We start from the raw sequence: 16,449 nt of genomic DNA, 5'->3' as shown, positions 1-16,449 counted from the left end.
TGACTAACAAAGTGACATCTTGGACTGTGGGAAAATTGCTCTGTATTTTAGGTATTTAGTTTTTTAATGATGGCAAGACTATGAAAATCAAGGAGAAAAAAGGAATAAATACACTTTTTATAAATACAACAGTGAGTAGGTAGATCCAGTTGAAGAAAGCTTGTAGCATGTCTATGAGGTTAAGCTGTCAAAATAGCAAAACACTGCCATTCATCTTCAAACAAATTAGAGATATGTAATTGTAGAATAAGAATGCAAATTAAACATTCTCTTTTAAAAATTATACTTAAACAATATATTTTCTAGCCTTTTCAGTCATATGTTGCTATTTTGTCAGATCAGAAATTTCATAATTGTGAGTACTCCTTCGAAACATGAAGATTACAACTCATTCATGGGTGCCTTGCTGTATAACTTTTGTCTGGCTCCTTCCATAAATCTACCATACAAAGTCCCAAGTTCCTTCCTCTACTTTTTTTGATGTTTCATTTGTACCAATCATATACTTGAGTTCTCTCTTGATTATTCCTTACTCTTGTCATATTTCTGGTTGATTTTTATTTTCTGTGGTTTTAGGTTCTTCACCTAGCTCATACCAGTTAGAAAAAATTAATTGTAATATTTTCAGGATTTTTGTGAGCTGGCATCTAAACCCAGGCAAGCCAATCAGATTCTGTTTTGGTGACTTTATTTATTACTTTAAAACAATTGTTATAAACAAAGCTGAGAGTATTTTCAGTATGTCATTGTCTGCTTTAAATAATTGTGGCTTTAATTACAAATATTTAAAAGTAAACTCAACTGCACTTTTTCTAATGCTGCTAACATAGTACTCTGGTGAAAGCCTTTTGTAGGTATGAATTTATTAGAATATTTTCCTGAAATCATTATTTTTTATTATTTAAATAATTAATTATAGTTATTACTGGATAAATCAATATAATTTAAAATATTTCTGGATAAAAACATTTTTAAAATCAACATAATATTAATCAAACAAAATTAGTAACTGTAACTAAAGATCTTGAAATTAATAAAATTGGTCACATACTAGGACCAAGAAGAATGGCATGTAGTTTATGAGCTGTTACTTCTATATCCTGTTATGTATGTATGTATGTACGCATGCATGCATGTATGTATGTATATACATGTATTTCTACATATATCTGAATAGGTAAAAATAACTATAATTATTTTTTGTAATACTTGCTTTAAATATTGGCATTCTTGAAGATATTCCCAATACTTTCTACTGTATTGCAGTCATGATCAAATATCATATCATTCAAAAAGTGCAGAAATTAATCAAATATAACCTGAGTTTTTTAAAACTTAAAAGTTAGTAAATGAAAGCACAAATCTCAAATTAAAATTTTGATTGAAACACAAAACATAGTTATATTTTTTATTTGAAACTCATAATTTCACAATGAGTAGTTAGTGAAAAAATTGGTTCCTCTCAGTAAAAATTGAAAATATGATATTAATTTGAATGATATTCAGAATTCTATAAATAATATAGAATCAAACAATTTCCCCATTTCTACAGTGATATACAAAAACTAAAATATTGAACTATTTTACTCAGTAGTGGGAAAATGAAAGAAACTTTAATGACAACAATACATTAGTATTAAAACTATAACACATTCAGTAATGACAGTAAATTTGTTGGGAAAAGGGGCAGATTGGGATGCATCTTCACTTATTACATCAGAGTTGAATTGCAAACATTGACTGGCTTCATATATAAAATGTTGGCAAAAATCAAAAGTATTGCATAATTCCATACAGATGATGTCTTATCATCTCAGATGTCTGTTATTCTTATTTCATATGAGTTACTACTCTACTAAATTCATAGTGTTTTTCTTGTCATCTTACTGCAGTAAGAACAATTCCTTCTTGAAAACCAAATTATCGGTATCAAAGATGAAAAGGGAGACCTCACCTCTAATGAAGAGGAAATCAAGGCAATCATTAAAAACTATTTTGCCCAATTACATGGCAATAAATATAGCAATCTAGGTGATATGGACAAATATTTACAAAAATATAAATTGCCTAGATTAATAGCAGAAGAAATAGAATACTTAAATAATCCCATATCAGAAAAAGAAATTGAACAAGCCATCAAAGAACTCCATAATAAAAAAATGCCCAGGACCAGATGGATTCACAAGTGAATTCTATCATACCTTCAAAGAACAACTAATTCCAATACAATACAAACCATTTGACACAATAAGCAAAGAAGGAGTTCTACCAAACTCCTTTTATGGCACAAATATGGCACTGATCCCAAAGCCAGGTGGAACAAAAACAGAGAAAGAAATATCAGACCAATCTCCTTAATGAACATAGATGCAAAATCCTTAAACAGGATACTAGCAAAAAGACTCCAGTAAGTGCTCACGAGGGTTATTCTTCATAATCAGGTAGGATTTATAATGGGAATGCAAGGACAGATCAACCTTAGGAAAACTATTCACATAATTGACCATATCAACAAGCAAATCAACAAAAAACACATGATTATCTCAATAGATTCTGAAAAAGCCTTTGACAAAATGATACCCATTCCTACTGAAAACACTAGAAAGTTTAGGAATAGAAGGGCCTTTCCTAAAATTAATAAATGGTTTATATCTAAAATCATTGACAAACATCATCTTCAATGGGGATAAATTAGAAGCCTTTCCAATAAGATCAGGAGTGAAACAAGGATGCCCATTGTCACCTCTATTATTTAACATTGTACTGGAAACAATAGCAGTAGCAATTAGAGAGGAAAAAAGAAATTTAATGTATTAAAATAGGCAATGAAGAAGCCAAGTTATCACTCTTTGCAGATGATATGATAGTCTACTTAAAAAATTCCTAGAGAATCAACTAAAAAGCTAGTAGAAATAATCAACAACTTTAGCGAACTTTCAAGATACAAAATAAATGCACTTAAATCATCAACATTTCTATATATTTCCAAAACATTGCAGCAGGACAAGTTAGAAAGAGAAACTCCATTTAAAATCACCCTAGGCAATATAAAATACTTAGGAATCTATGTGCCAAGAAAAACACAGGAATTATAGGAACACAACTACAAAACCCTTTCCACACAATTAAAACTAGATCTAAACAATTGGAAAAACATTGATTGCTCATGGGTAGGATGAGCTAACGTAATAAAAATGACCATCCTACCCAAATTAATTTACTTATTTAGTGTCATACCTATCGAACTACAAAAAACTTTTTTACTGAATTAGAGAAAAACTATAACAAATTTTATTTGGAAGAACAAAAACCAAAAATATAAAGGAAATAATGAAAAAAAACATGAAAGAAGGCCTAGCAGTACCAGATCTTAAACTGTACTATAAAGCAGCAGTCATCAAAACCATATAGCACTGGCAAAGAGACAGAAGGGAGGATCAGTTGAGTAGACTAGGGTTAAGTGACCTCAGCAAGACAGTCTACAATAAACCCAAGAAACTGTGCTTTTTGGACAAAAACCCACTATTTGACAAAAACTGCTGGGAAAATTGGAAAATGATATGGGAGAGATTGGTTCTAGATCAACATCTCACACCCTATACCAAGATAAATTCAGAATGGGTAAATGACTTGAATATAAAGAAGGAAACTATAAGTAAGTTAGGTGACCACAGAATAATATACTTGTCAGATCTCTGGGAAATGAAAGATTTTAAAGCCAAACAAGAGTTAGAAAGAATTACAAAATGTAAAATAAGTAATTTTGACTACATTAAACTAAAAAGTTTTTGTTCAGACAAAACCAATGCTACCAAAATTAGAAGAGAAGCAACAAATTGGGAAAAAATCTTTATAACAAAAAACTCAGACAAAGGTCTAATTACTCAAATATACAAGGAGCTAAATCAATTGTATATAAAATCAAGCCATCCCCCGATTGATAAATGGGCAAGGGACATGAATAGGCAATTCTCAGATAAAGAAATCAAAACTATCAATAAACACATGAGAAAGTGTTCTAAATCTCTGATGTTTAGAGAAATGCAAATCAAAACAACTCTGAGGTATCACCTCACACCTAGCAGATTGGCTAAAATGACAGCAGGGGAGAGTAATGAATGTTGGAGGGGGATGTGGCAAAATTGGGACATTAATGCATTGCTGGTGGAGTTGTGAACTTATCCAACCATTCTGGATTGCAATTTTGAACTATGCTCAAAGGGCTTTAAAAGACTATCTGCTATTATCATGGGACTTCTGGTTAAGATGGCAGCAGAGTAAGGAGCAGCACTGCTTGATCTCTCCTAACTGAAGCATACAGGACTCCTCAAGGGAACATAAAAACGAATCCAAATGAACAAAGAGACCCCACAACAGGGCGCAGCATTGAAGGTACGTGGAATCGGGGCATTTCCACGCTAAAAAGGGGTGAAACTCCTCTCACTAAAATGCGAGAGGAAGAAGCCCCTCCCCCATTCCCCACACCATGTACAACTCAGAGGCCAGCTCACAAGAGTGAAAGCAGATTTGGGGCACCCATTAAGTCTCTGGCAGCTCCACAGCTTGTTCCTGAGATCAGCAAGACTTAGGACCCCAAGAAGCTACAGAACCCTCATGGACTTTCCTGAGCATCTGAGCGGGTGAAGGTAGTGCCCTAGGCGAAGACAAGGATCTTGAGCAGAGGCTTGGACTGCGAGTGGGGTCCCTGTGCAGACAGGAGCACGTCTGTGGAAGCAGCACCCTGAGACTGTTGAAGGACCCTCAGGCAGAGGGGCAGACCAGGGATGAGCAGGAGGCTCAACCCTGAGAACAACAGGACCTGAGACCTCGGGAGCCTAGACAGACCCTGAGTGTGAGGATAAAGCTGAGAAGGAGCTGGGCTAACAACAATGGCAAGCCAAAATCGGGAAGCCCAGAAGAGAAAGATTATCAAGAAGAACTCTGGAACACTCGACAAATTTACACAGAGAAAATCCAGACAACAGAGGGGAACAAACAAGAAATCATATCCAAACCTTCCCAAAATAATGAAAACTGGTCACAAGCTATTGAAGAGTTCAAATCTGAGATGATGAAAAGATGGAAGAGATCTGGCAAGAAAATAACAGTTTAAAAAGCAGAATTTCACAATTGGAAAGTGAGGCATGTCAACTGAAGACCAGAAATGATCAGATTGAAAAGGAAAACCAAAAGATTATAACCGAAAACTAGTCCCAAAAGGCTAGAATTGAGCAATTAGAAGCCAATGATCTCTCAAGACAGCAAGAACAAATAAAACAAAGTCAAAAGACTGATAAAATACAAGGAAACATGAAATATCTCAATGAGAAAGTGACAGACCAAGAAAACCGGTCTAGAAGAGACAATTTGAGAATCATTGGTCTTCCAGAAAAAGCAGAAATTAATAGAAACTCGGACCCCATACTAAAAGAAATAATTCAGCAAAATTGCCCTGAAGTTCTACAACAAGAGGGCAATATAGACATTGAAAGGATCCATAGATCACCCTCTACACTAGACCCAGAAAGGACAACACCAAGGAATATAATAGGCAAATTCAAGAGCATCGAAGTAAAAGAAAAAAATCTTACAAGAAGTCAGAAAGAGACAATTCAAATATCAAGGAACACCAAACAGGATCACACAGGATCTCGCAGCCTCCATGCTAAAAGACTGCAAAGCTTGGAATGTGATATTCAGAAAGGCAAGAGAGCTGGGCCTTCAACCATGGATCAATCACTCATCAAAACTGACTATATACTTCCAGGGGAAAGTATGGGCATTCAACAAAATTGAAGATTTCCAAGTATTTGCACAGAAAATACCAGGGCTAAATGGAAAGTTTGATATCCAACCACAAAAATCGAGAGAAACATGAAAAGCTAAATAAGAAACAGAGGGGAAAGAAAGAAAACTCATAATTTTTTAAATTTGACTCTTTAAGGGCTTAAATAAGATCTAATTATCTGTATTCCTATGTGGAGAAACACTATGTATAATTCTCTGTAGTGAACTCTATTAACTATCATAGTATTCAGTATTATAGTAATCAGAAGAATAATTCATAGGGAGAGGGTGGAATACTAAATGGTCTAAGATGATATGGGGGGTGGGAAAGAGGGGGGAGAATAGTAGGGGACACCAAGAGAAACTTGAGTGAATAAGAAAAATAGCATACTCTATTACACACAAAGAGGGCATGGGAAGAGGAGGGGACAAATACTATTATAAGAAGGAGAGGAAGAGAGCATTAAGAGGTAATATTTAAACATTACTCTCAGTGTAATCAACCTGGAGAGGGAAGAGTAGCTATATTATCCATGGGAATAAAAAACTCTATCTAACCCTACTGAGAAAGTCAGAAGGAATAAACTAAGGGGAGCAGGGGAGTGTGGAGGTCAAAAAAGGGAGGGGAGAATAAATGGAAGGGAATTCATTAGGCCTTTAAAAATAAAAATAGGGGAATAACAAGGGAGTGGGTAGAAAGGGAAGCTAATCAAGGGAGGGGATAAGGGATACCTGCTCAAAGCAAACCACTGGTTTGAAAGGAAATAGTGTAAGAAGAAGGAGTGGGACTAGGGGAGGATACAAAAATGTCAGTGAATGCACAGCTGATAATTATAACTCTGAATGTGAATGGGATGAACTTGGTCATAAAACAGAAGCAAATAGCAGAGTGGATTAGAAACCAAAATCCTACCATATGTTGTCTACAAGAAAGACAAGACATATGAGGAGGGTAGACACACACAAGTTTAAGGTTAAGGGCTTGAGGAAAAACTTTTGGGCATCAAATAAGAAAAAGAAGGCAAGAGTGGCTATTATGATTTCTGACAAAGACAAAGTAAAAATAGATATGATTAAAAAAGACAAGGAAGGTCATTACATCCTGATTAAAGACAGTATAAACAATGAGGAAATAACACTGCTCAATATATATGCACCAAGTGGTATAGCATCCAAATTCATAAAGGAGAAACTGGTAGAGCTCAAGAAGGAAATAGTAAAACCATACTAGTGGGAGATCTAAATATTCCTCTTTCAGATATAGATAAATCAAGAAGAAAACCAAATTGACAGTATCAAAGATGAAAAGGGAGACCTCACCTCTAATGAAGGGGAAATTAAGGCAATCATTAAAAACTATTTCACCCAATTATATGGCAACAAATATAACAATTTAGGAGATATGGATGAATATTTACAAAAATATAAATTGCATAGATTAACAGCAGAAGAAATAGAATACCTAAATAATCCCATATCAGAAAAAGAAATTGAACAAGCCTTCAAAGAACTCCCTAAGAAAAAATCGCTAGGGCCTGATGGATTCACAAGTGAATTCTATCAGACATTCAAAGAGCAACTAATCCCAATACTATACAAATTATTTGATATGATAAGCAAAGAAGGAGTCCTACCAAATTCCTTTTATGACACAAACATGATACTGATTCCAAAGCCAGGTAGACCAAAAACAGAGAAAGAAAACTATAGACCAATCTCCCTAATGAACATAGATGCAAAAATCCTAAATAGAATACTAGCAAAGAGACTCCAGCAAGTAATTAAGAAGATCATCCACCAAGATCAGGTGGGATTTATACCAGGAATGCAAGGATTGTTCAACATTAGGAAAACCATCCACATAAATGACCATATCAACCGTCTAAATAACAAAAATCACATGATTATCTCAATAGATGCTGAAAAAGCCTTTGACAAAATACAGCATACATTCCTATTGAAAACACTGAAAAGTATAGGAATAGAAGGACCTTTCCTAAAAATAATAAACAGTAAATACCTAAAACCATTAACAAGCATTATATGCAATGGGGATAAATTAGAAGCCTTCCCAATCAGATCAGGAGTAAAACAAGGATGCCCATTATCACCTCTACTATTGAACATAGTACTAGAAACACTAGGAGTAGCAATTAGAGAAGAAAAAGAAATTGAAAGTATCAAAATAGGCAATGAGAAGACTAAGGCATCACTCTTTGCAGATGATATGATGGTCTACTTAAAAAATCCTAGAGAATCAACTAAGAAGCTTGTAGAAATAATCAACTTTAGCAAAGTTGCAGGATACAAAATAAATGCACATAAATCATCAGTATTTCTATATATTTCCAACACATTAGAGCAGCAAGAGGTAGAAAGAGAAACACCATTTAAAATCACCCTAGACAATATAAAATACTTGGGAATTTATCTACCAAAACAAACACAGCAATTTTACAAAAACAACTACAAAACACTTTCCAAACAAATAAAACTGAAGCTGAACAATTGGAAAGCCATTAATTGCTCATGGGTAGATTGAGCTAACATAATAAAAATGGCCATTCTACCCAAATTAATTTACCTATTTAGCGCCATACCTATCAAATTACCAAAAAACTTCTTTACTGAATTAGGAAAAACTATAACAAATTTCATTTGGAATAACAAAAGATCAAGAATATCAAGGGAAATAATGAAAAAAATGTGAAGGAATGGGGCCTAGCAGTACCAGATATTAAACTGTACTATAAAGCAGCAGTCATCAAAACAATATGGTACTGGCTAAGAGATAGAAGGGAGGATCAGTGGAATAGACATGGGGTTAATGACATCAGCAAGACAGTGTATGATAAACCCAAGGAGCCCAACTTTTGGGACATGAATCTACTATTTGACAAAAACTGCTGGGAAATTTGGAAAAGAATATGGGAGAGATTAGGTTTAGATCAACATCTCACACCCTACACCAAGATAAATTCAGAATGGGTGAATGACTTGAATATAAAGAGAGAAACTATAAATAAGTTAAGTGAACACAAAATAGTATACCTGTCAGATCTCTGGGAAATGAAAGATTTTAAAACCAAGCAAGAGTTAGAGAAAATTACAAAATGTAAATGAAATGGTTTTGATTATATTAAGGTAAAAAGCTTTTGTACAAACAAAAACAATGTAGTCAAAATAAGAAGGGAAACAACAAATTGGGAAAAAATCTTTATAACTAAAATCTCTGACAGGAGTCTAATTACTCAAATATACAAGGAGCTAAATCAATTGTATAAGAAATCAAGCCATTCCCCAATTGATAAATGGGCAAGAGACATGAATAGGCAATTTTCAGGTAAAGAAATCAAAAGTATCGATAAGTACATGAGAAAGTGTTCCAAATCTCTAATAATTAGAGAAATGCAAATCAAAACAACTCTGAGGTATCACCTCACACCTAGAAGATTGGCTAAAATGAAAGAAGGGGAGAGTAATAAATGTTGGAGGGGATGTGGCAAAATTGGGACATTAATGCATTGCTGGTGGAGTTGTGAACTGATCCATCCATTCTGGCTGGCAATTTGGAATCATGCTCAAGGGGCTATAAAAAAATGCCTGCCCTTTGATCCAGCCATACCATTGCTGGGTTTGTACCCCAAAGAGATCATAGATAAACAGACTTGTACGAAAATATTTATAGCTGCGCTTTTTGTGGTGGCAACAAACTGGAAAAGGAGGGTATGTCCTTCAATTGGGGAATGGCTGAACAAACTGTGGTATATGCGGGTGATGGAATACTCTTGTGCTAAAAGGAATAATAAACTGGAGGAGTTCAAGGCGAACTGGAGAGACCTCGGGGAACAGATGCAGAGTGAAAGGAGCAGAGCCAGAAGAACATTGTAAACAGAGACTGATATACTATGGTAAAATCAAATATAATGGACTTCTGTACCAGCAGCAATGCAATGACACGGTACAGTTCTGAGGGATTTATAGTAAAGAACGCTACCCACATTCAGAGGAAGAACTGCAGGAGAAGAAACACATAAGAAAAACAACTGCTTGAATGCATGGGTTGAGGCGGACATGATTGGGGATGTGTACTAGACACTACCACACCAATGAAACTATCAACAATTTGGAAATAGATCTTGATCAATGACAGATGATAAAACCAGTGGAAATGGGCGTCAGCATGGGTGGGGGTGTTGCGGGGGGTGAAGGGGAAAGTAGGGGCATGAAACATGTAACCATGTTAAAAATGAATATTAATAAATGTTTAAAAAATAAAAAAAAAGGAAAAAAGACTATCTGCACTTATAGGGGACTTTGAAAGGAGGTAATATGGGGATTAGGTAGCATTTAATAGGGAGGTGCAGGATATAATATGAGGCTGAAGCTAGGGGTAATAACTGGTAGGATCAGGGAAATAAGACAAGGCAAGGGACCCAAGGCTGGACATAATCAAGGGAATAGACTAGGTGGTAGGGAAGTTAAGGCAATATAGTGGATGAGGAAGGTTCAATGATGAAGATGGTAGTTGAGGTGGTAGGAAAATAAGGAAATGTCTGAGTTCAGGGAGTATAATACTGAGGTAACAAGGATTGCCAGGGAGAGGATGAACTAATCCAAATAGCAGCAGGGGATACAGACTGGGACTTAGGATAAAGACAAAACACTGAAGGGAAATAGACTGATCTCTTCAAGTAAAAGACACTATAAGCCAAGTTATAATGAGCCAAGACAGATTGAAATTGACTACAGGCTTTAGTTATTATCACAGGAAGGGGCTGGGTTTGAAGTTACACCTCCTTCAAAATGGATACCCTCGGCTTCCCTCAAACCCAGAGTATGTTGATTCTATTCCTCTTCTTCCCTTTCTTACTAATTAGCTAATGAAGTAACCAAAAGTTCTGTTTTAAACACAAAGGGGTTTATTGTCTTTACAGGATAGATTGTCAGGGTAAAAGAATCAAGGAAGCCCTAACAGCTGCTTAGAGAAATCTCAGATGGGGGAAGGGAAGCAGGAATGGGAGACTGAGAAAGGTCCTGCCTTTACTCAGCTCTCAAGGTGATTTTGACATCAAAAGGGATTAGGATGATGGATACAAAACCTCCCTAGATATATTACTGCAAGGGTAGGGCTAAACTCTCACAGATTTGAACTAACTCTCTGATTCAGTCTCCTTTTTCACTCTTTTCAGACATATAGGTAAGGGAAATGAAGGTAGAAAATAAGGTAGGGTAGGAAATTCAAAGGATTTTTCTAAATTAACAAATCTCAAAAAACTGCAAAACTAGGCTGTTTCAATCCCCAGAAGGAGCTCTGCTGGACCCTGGTTCCCTCCACGAGTTCCCAGGTCCAACTGCAACCCTTCCAAGATTCTAAAACCTCTTAACTGACATAAGCACTCAGCAAAAGCCTGCAAACTGTTAAGCCCTCCTCTCTATATCACACTGCCTTTTGATCCAGCCATAGCACTGCTTAGTTTATAACCCAAAGAGATAATAAGGAAAAAGACTTGTGCAAAAATATTTATAGCCATGCTTTTTGTGGTGGCAAAAAAAGTTGGAAAATGAGAGAATGTCCTTTGATTGGGGAATGGCTGAACAAGTTGTGGTATCTGTTGGTGATGGAATACTATTGTGCTCAAAGGAATAAAGAACTGAAGGTATTCCATATGAACTGGAAAGATCTCCAGGAAATGATGCAGAGTGAAAGGAGCAGATCCAGGAGAACATTGTACACAGAGTCTGATACACTGTGGTACAATCGAACATAACAGACTTCTCTACTAGCAGCAATGCAAGAATCCAGAGTAAGGCTGATGGACTTATGAGTAAGAAAACTGACGACATTCAGAGGAAGAACTGTGGGAGGAGAAACACAGAAGAAAAAACAACTGCTTGAACACATGGGTTGATGGTGATATTATTGGTGATGTAGACACTAAATGACACCTTAAGTCCAACTATCAATAATATGGAATTAGATCTTCATCAATGATACATGTAAAACCCAGTGGAATTGTGCATCGGCTAAGGGGGGCTAGAGGAGTTTGGGGGAGAGGGAAAGAACATGAAACATGTAACTATGGGAAAATATTCAAAAGTAAAATAAAAAAAAAACAATTCCTTTTTAATACCTGGATACTGTGTACTCTCACAACTGGTCATTCTACTTTATTTCCTCCATTCAACAACAAATGTATAATATTTTAAGAGATATTGAATAGAGATACTCAGTATTTAGCTGAGAAAATTTACTTGCTTCAGATGTTTCTAGACTTTGTTTTCTAGTTCTTGTGAATAATTTTCATATCATTTGAGTCCCCTCCCCATTGCCATAATTTTATTATACTAGAAGTTGATTCCAAGCAGGTAAAAAAATGTGCTAGACTGAATCACATTTTGAAGACATGAATAAGAGTATAAATCTTTGCTAAAAGGAAGGAATTAGCATAGAGATGGCCAGTGAAATTCTTCAGACATGCCATAGGCAGTGTTACCCCAAGGCCACTGAAGAACAGAAATACTCTTAAAAAAATTTTTTTTAATTATATGGTTTACTATCTCCTTAGGGAAAGAAAGGAATTGGGAAGAAGTGGTGGGGTAGTTCAGTGGCATAGTGTATAAAATAGCATAAAATATTTCTTGGAGTCAGTAAGATCTGAGTTCATATTCTACCTTAGACTTAATTAGCTTTGTACTCCCACACAAGTGATTAAACCTCTTTGTGTCTCCTTATTTGTGAATTGAGTGGGAGTTTCTCTTAATGACCTCCAAGTTCACTTTGAGCTCTAAATTATTTATATTTTTAAAAGTGTGTAAGTCCTAAAAGTAAGCATGTCAGGGATGGGGATGGGAAGAATCTCTACTTTCTAGGTATAATGAAATGCCACTTGATGTTTTTATCTTTAGCATGATAAAATGAAACATTTCTCAGAAGAAATTAGAGGACAAAAAAGCTAGTGTAGCTAATGCTTGTGTAGAAGACTCTAAGCAAAACTAGCACCTCCCTCCCCAACTTCAAAAGTGATCTTCCTTGATATGTAGAGCCTGGCTTTGTCTTTCTTAAAATCACCAGCACTTAGTATAATATAATACCAGGAATATAAGTTTCTAATAAATGATCTTTGATGTGTTAAGAATTGGTTGCTTTTCTTCTTGGGCAATTTTCATTACCTAATTCAGCCCAGCTACTTTTACATAGTAAGGGGGCCTGGTAACTATATTTTAGCAAGCCATTCTCTTTTTTTGGATATGGAAGGATTTCATTGAGGCTGAGCACTGAGATATGATAGAACAATAACTAAGTTGGGAGCTAAAAGACTTAGGTTGGGCTAATCTTTACTATACCATTTCATAGTCAAATTATTTAAGCCTTCATCTCAATTTACTTATCTATAAAATGTGATGATTTGATTAGATCAACTCAAATCTTTCTTCTAGATATAACTTCAACTCCATAGAAATTTTAAATGAAATACATCTTAGGAGTAGAGGATTGATTAGATCTTTGACAGTATCTTGCTAGTATAGAAAATGATGGCAGTATGATAATATATTTCTAAATATGGTTGAAGCTATAATCTCTCTACAAACAGCGAAGCTATCCTACTTACTGTTCCTCACATATCACACTCCTCTGTGTTTGTTGTTCTTGTTGTTTTGTATTTACTCTGGCTAACCTCCATCCCTGGAATTCATTCTCTTCCTTGCTCTGTCTCTAAGAATCAATTGATTCCTTCAAATATCATCTTAAATCCTACCTTATATAGGAGGATTTTCTTGGCACTTCCAGATGATAGTACCTTCTCTTCTAAGGTTATGTTCCTTCTACTTGATTTGCTGCTTGTAGAAGCATGCATAGATACATGCAAATATATAAGCATATATACACATACGTATACATAAGTATACATATATATGTATATATAAATAACATATATACATACTTACATCTCCACCTTTATAATTTTTTTCACTTATTTTTCATGATATTTTCAATGCTTGGCTCAGTGTGTGTCACATATTAAATGCTTAATTTTTATTGATTGATTAATAATAGCGAGTGTTCAACTTGTCAAGTACACTTGGAATATAATGGCATGGATGTAATTATGCACTTTATTGAATGCTAAGAGAATGAGAGGACGATATTTACAGACATAGAAATAAAAATACTTCAGAGAATAATATCTAATTAAAAAGTTAGTACAAATAAAAAAGTCATATGATGATAAGTAGAAAGATCTATAGCAGTGATGGCAAACCTTTTTGAGACTGAATGTCAAAACTGCAACCCTTATGACACATCTGAGCTGCCCTCTCACCCCAGACATGGGAGGGCAGAAGCAGTCCCCTTGAACTGCTGGGCAGAGGGGCGGGTGATGTGAAAAATGTCCTCATGCTGTGTGGAGAGGTGAAGGGGAGCAGCTCCCTCTGGCACATGTGCCATAGGTTCACCAACATGGATCTATACTATACATGATATTTTATTTGTGTAAAGTGCTGATTTTGTACTTCAGACTAGATAGAAATTCTTGTTTTCTAACTTGTCCACTCCACCACTATGCAATAATTTGTTCTTTTAGACTGTTTTAGTACTTATAAAATAAATGTGTTAGACTACATCATATCTCAAATTTCTTCTGGTTCTAATAGTGTGTATGTATGGAAATATATTGTAGACTACAAGCAACCAAAATATTCTATTAATGGCAGATGATTAATGATAGATAACCAGAATATGCTAAAACTGACATTCCATTTTCTAAGGTATGACCCTGAATTAGCATGTAAATCCTCATTTTCAGCTAGTGAAATGATTTTTCTTTGAATAGCAACCAATTGAAAACAAAACTGTGATAGTGTCAGGATCTATAGCATACATGTATATGTGTGACAAAAAATCTAGAATGTAATATATTGGAATTTGTTTAAATTAATAAAAATATGCAGCTTTTAAACAATCAACATGAGTTAGGTTATTGTGAAAAATACTTTTAATAACCAAAAGGAAAGAAGAAAAAATGTGTACAATAAAAAAGTCCAATCAGATTAGATAAATGTACAGAAATGAGTACATCAATGCACTGTCAAATTCAGATAGCGAGCCATAATAAATAATTTGCAATTTTTATCACTTTAATGTCTATAATGCATTCAACTCATAACCATAAAAAGAAGATAATCTTATGGTCATTATTCAATTTTTATTTTAAATTGTAAGTATTCCATTTTACAAACAAATATTAGATAAAGAAACTATGTCTTAAATCAAGAAAATCAGTTCTCACAATCTCACAGCTAACAAATATAGAAGCTCAGATGTTAACTGCAATTTTCCATTTGGAGTAGTAAGAGAGTTGGGAAATTGCCCATGCAATCATGACAATTGCTGGGGGATACTTTGGTGGTAAGTTTAGAGGAAAAAATGGTAATGCCAAGAAGACAGAGGCTTGAAGGATGTTTGGGGAAAATGAAAAAGATAATTAACAAATGCCAAAGAAGACATTGGAAGGAATGCTGGGAAGATGGAAAATAAACACAAGAAGATAAATTTCAAGAGCCAAGTTGGAGAATGAGTCTGGAAGAGAGAAGAAAGGTGGTTTTAGTGGTATGCATTCTACATCCTTTCCTCTTACAATCAAAATAGCTTATTTTCTCTTTGTGATTCTTGGAATCAATATTTGAAAAAAGTACTTTTTCATATATAGATGAATGATCATCAATTTAATATATTTTTAAAAGCATTATCAGGATTATATTGAGTTTTAGGTGGAGTAGACCCCAAATGGTAGAATATATGCAGTAAACCAGATGAACTTTCCTAACATTCTCCCACAAAAACTTCTAAATAACTTCTCAAATCAAAATTTGCAGTGTCAGAGTCAATAAAAGGTCAGCAACACATTTTTCCAGACTAAGACAACTTAGGATGCCAGCAGGAGAGAACTGCTGGGCTGAATGTAGCAATAGAACTAGCCCCAGATGTGGCCATTTGGAAGAGCCTTAATAGTGGTGGCAGCAGTAGCAGCTACAGCTTTGAGAAGTCTCAGTCCAGAGGCTAAAAGAAGTGAAACAATTGATCAGAGAGAGTTTATATGTTATTCCTTCCTGGTGCTGCATATAGCTGGTACTGACTGTCAACTCCATTGCCCAAAAGAAGTTTTTAATTACAGCTTCAGTGCCAAGAAGGTGCCAAAGATTGGTCATGAAGGAACAGAGGTATTGGTCTCAGGTACAAGACAAAGAGGAACACTAGTATTTGTGGCTGCAGGAAAGCAGGCAACACAGTCATAGGTTCAGAACCAAAATGAACTCTAGTGCTTGTAGCTATAGAGGAGTAGGAGCTCTTTGAGGGTAAACACCAAAGCAAAGAACAGAAGAGTGATGACCACATCTCTGAATCACATCATCTCAGAATCACCAAAAACTTGCAGACCTCAGAACTAGTTCTGAAAATAGTAGCACAAAAGAGCCTGAAGCATGGAATGAATCCTCCTCTCCCTCAGGTGAAGTTCAAAGTCAAGTAATGGGCTGGAAAATTAATTGGAGAATGGGTTGGAAAAATGAAAAAAAAAAACAACAAAAGATAACTTGGCCATAAAAAATTGAGTGGTGATAGAGTAAGATCAAGACACAATCTCCTCCACAATAACTCTTCAA

The sequence above is a fragment of the Gracilinanus agilis genome, chromosome 1 (genome assembly GCF_016433145.1).
Source record: "Gracilinanus agilis isolate LMUSP501 chromosome 1, AgileGrace, whole genome shotgun sequence".
Taxonomy (NCBI): domain Eukaryota; kingdom Metazoa; phylum Chordata; class Mammalia; order Didelphimorphia; family Didelphidae; genus Gracilinanus; species Gracilinanus agilis.
This window is presented reverse-complemented; position numbering follows the sequence as displayed.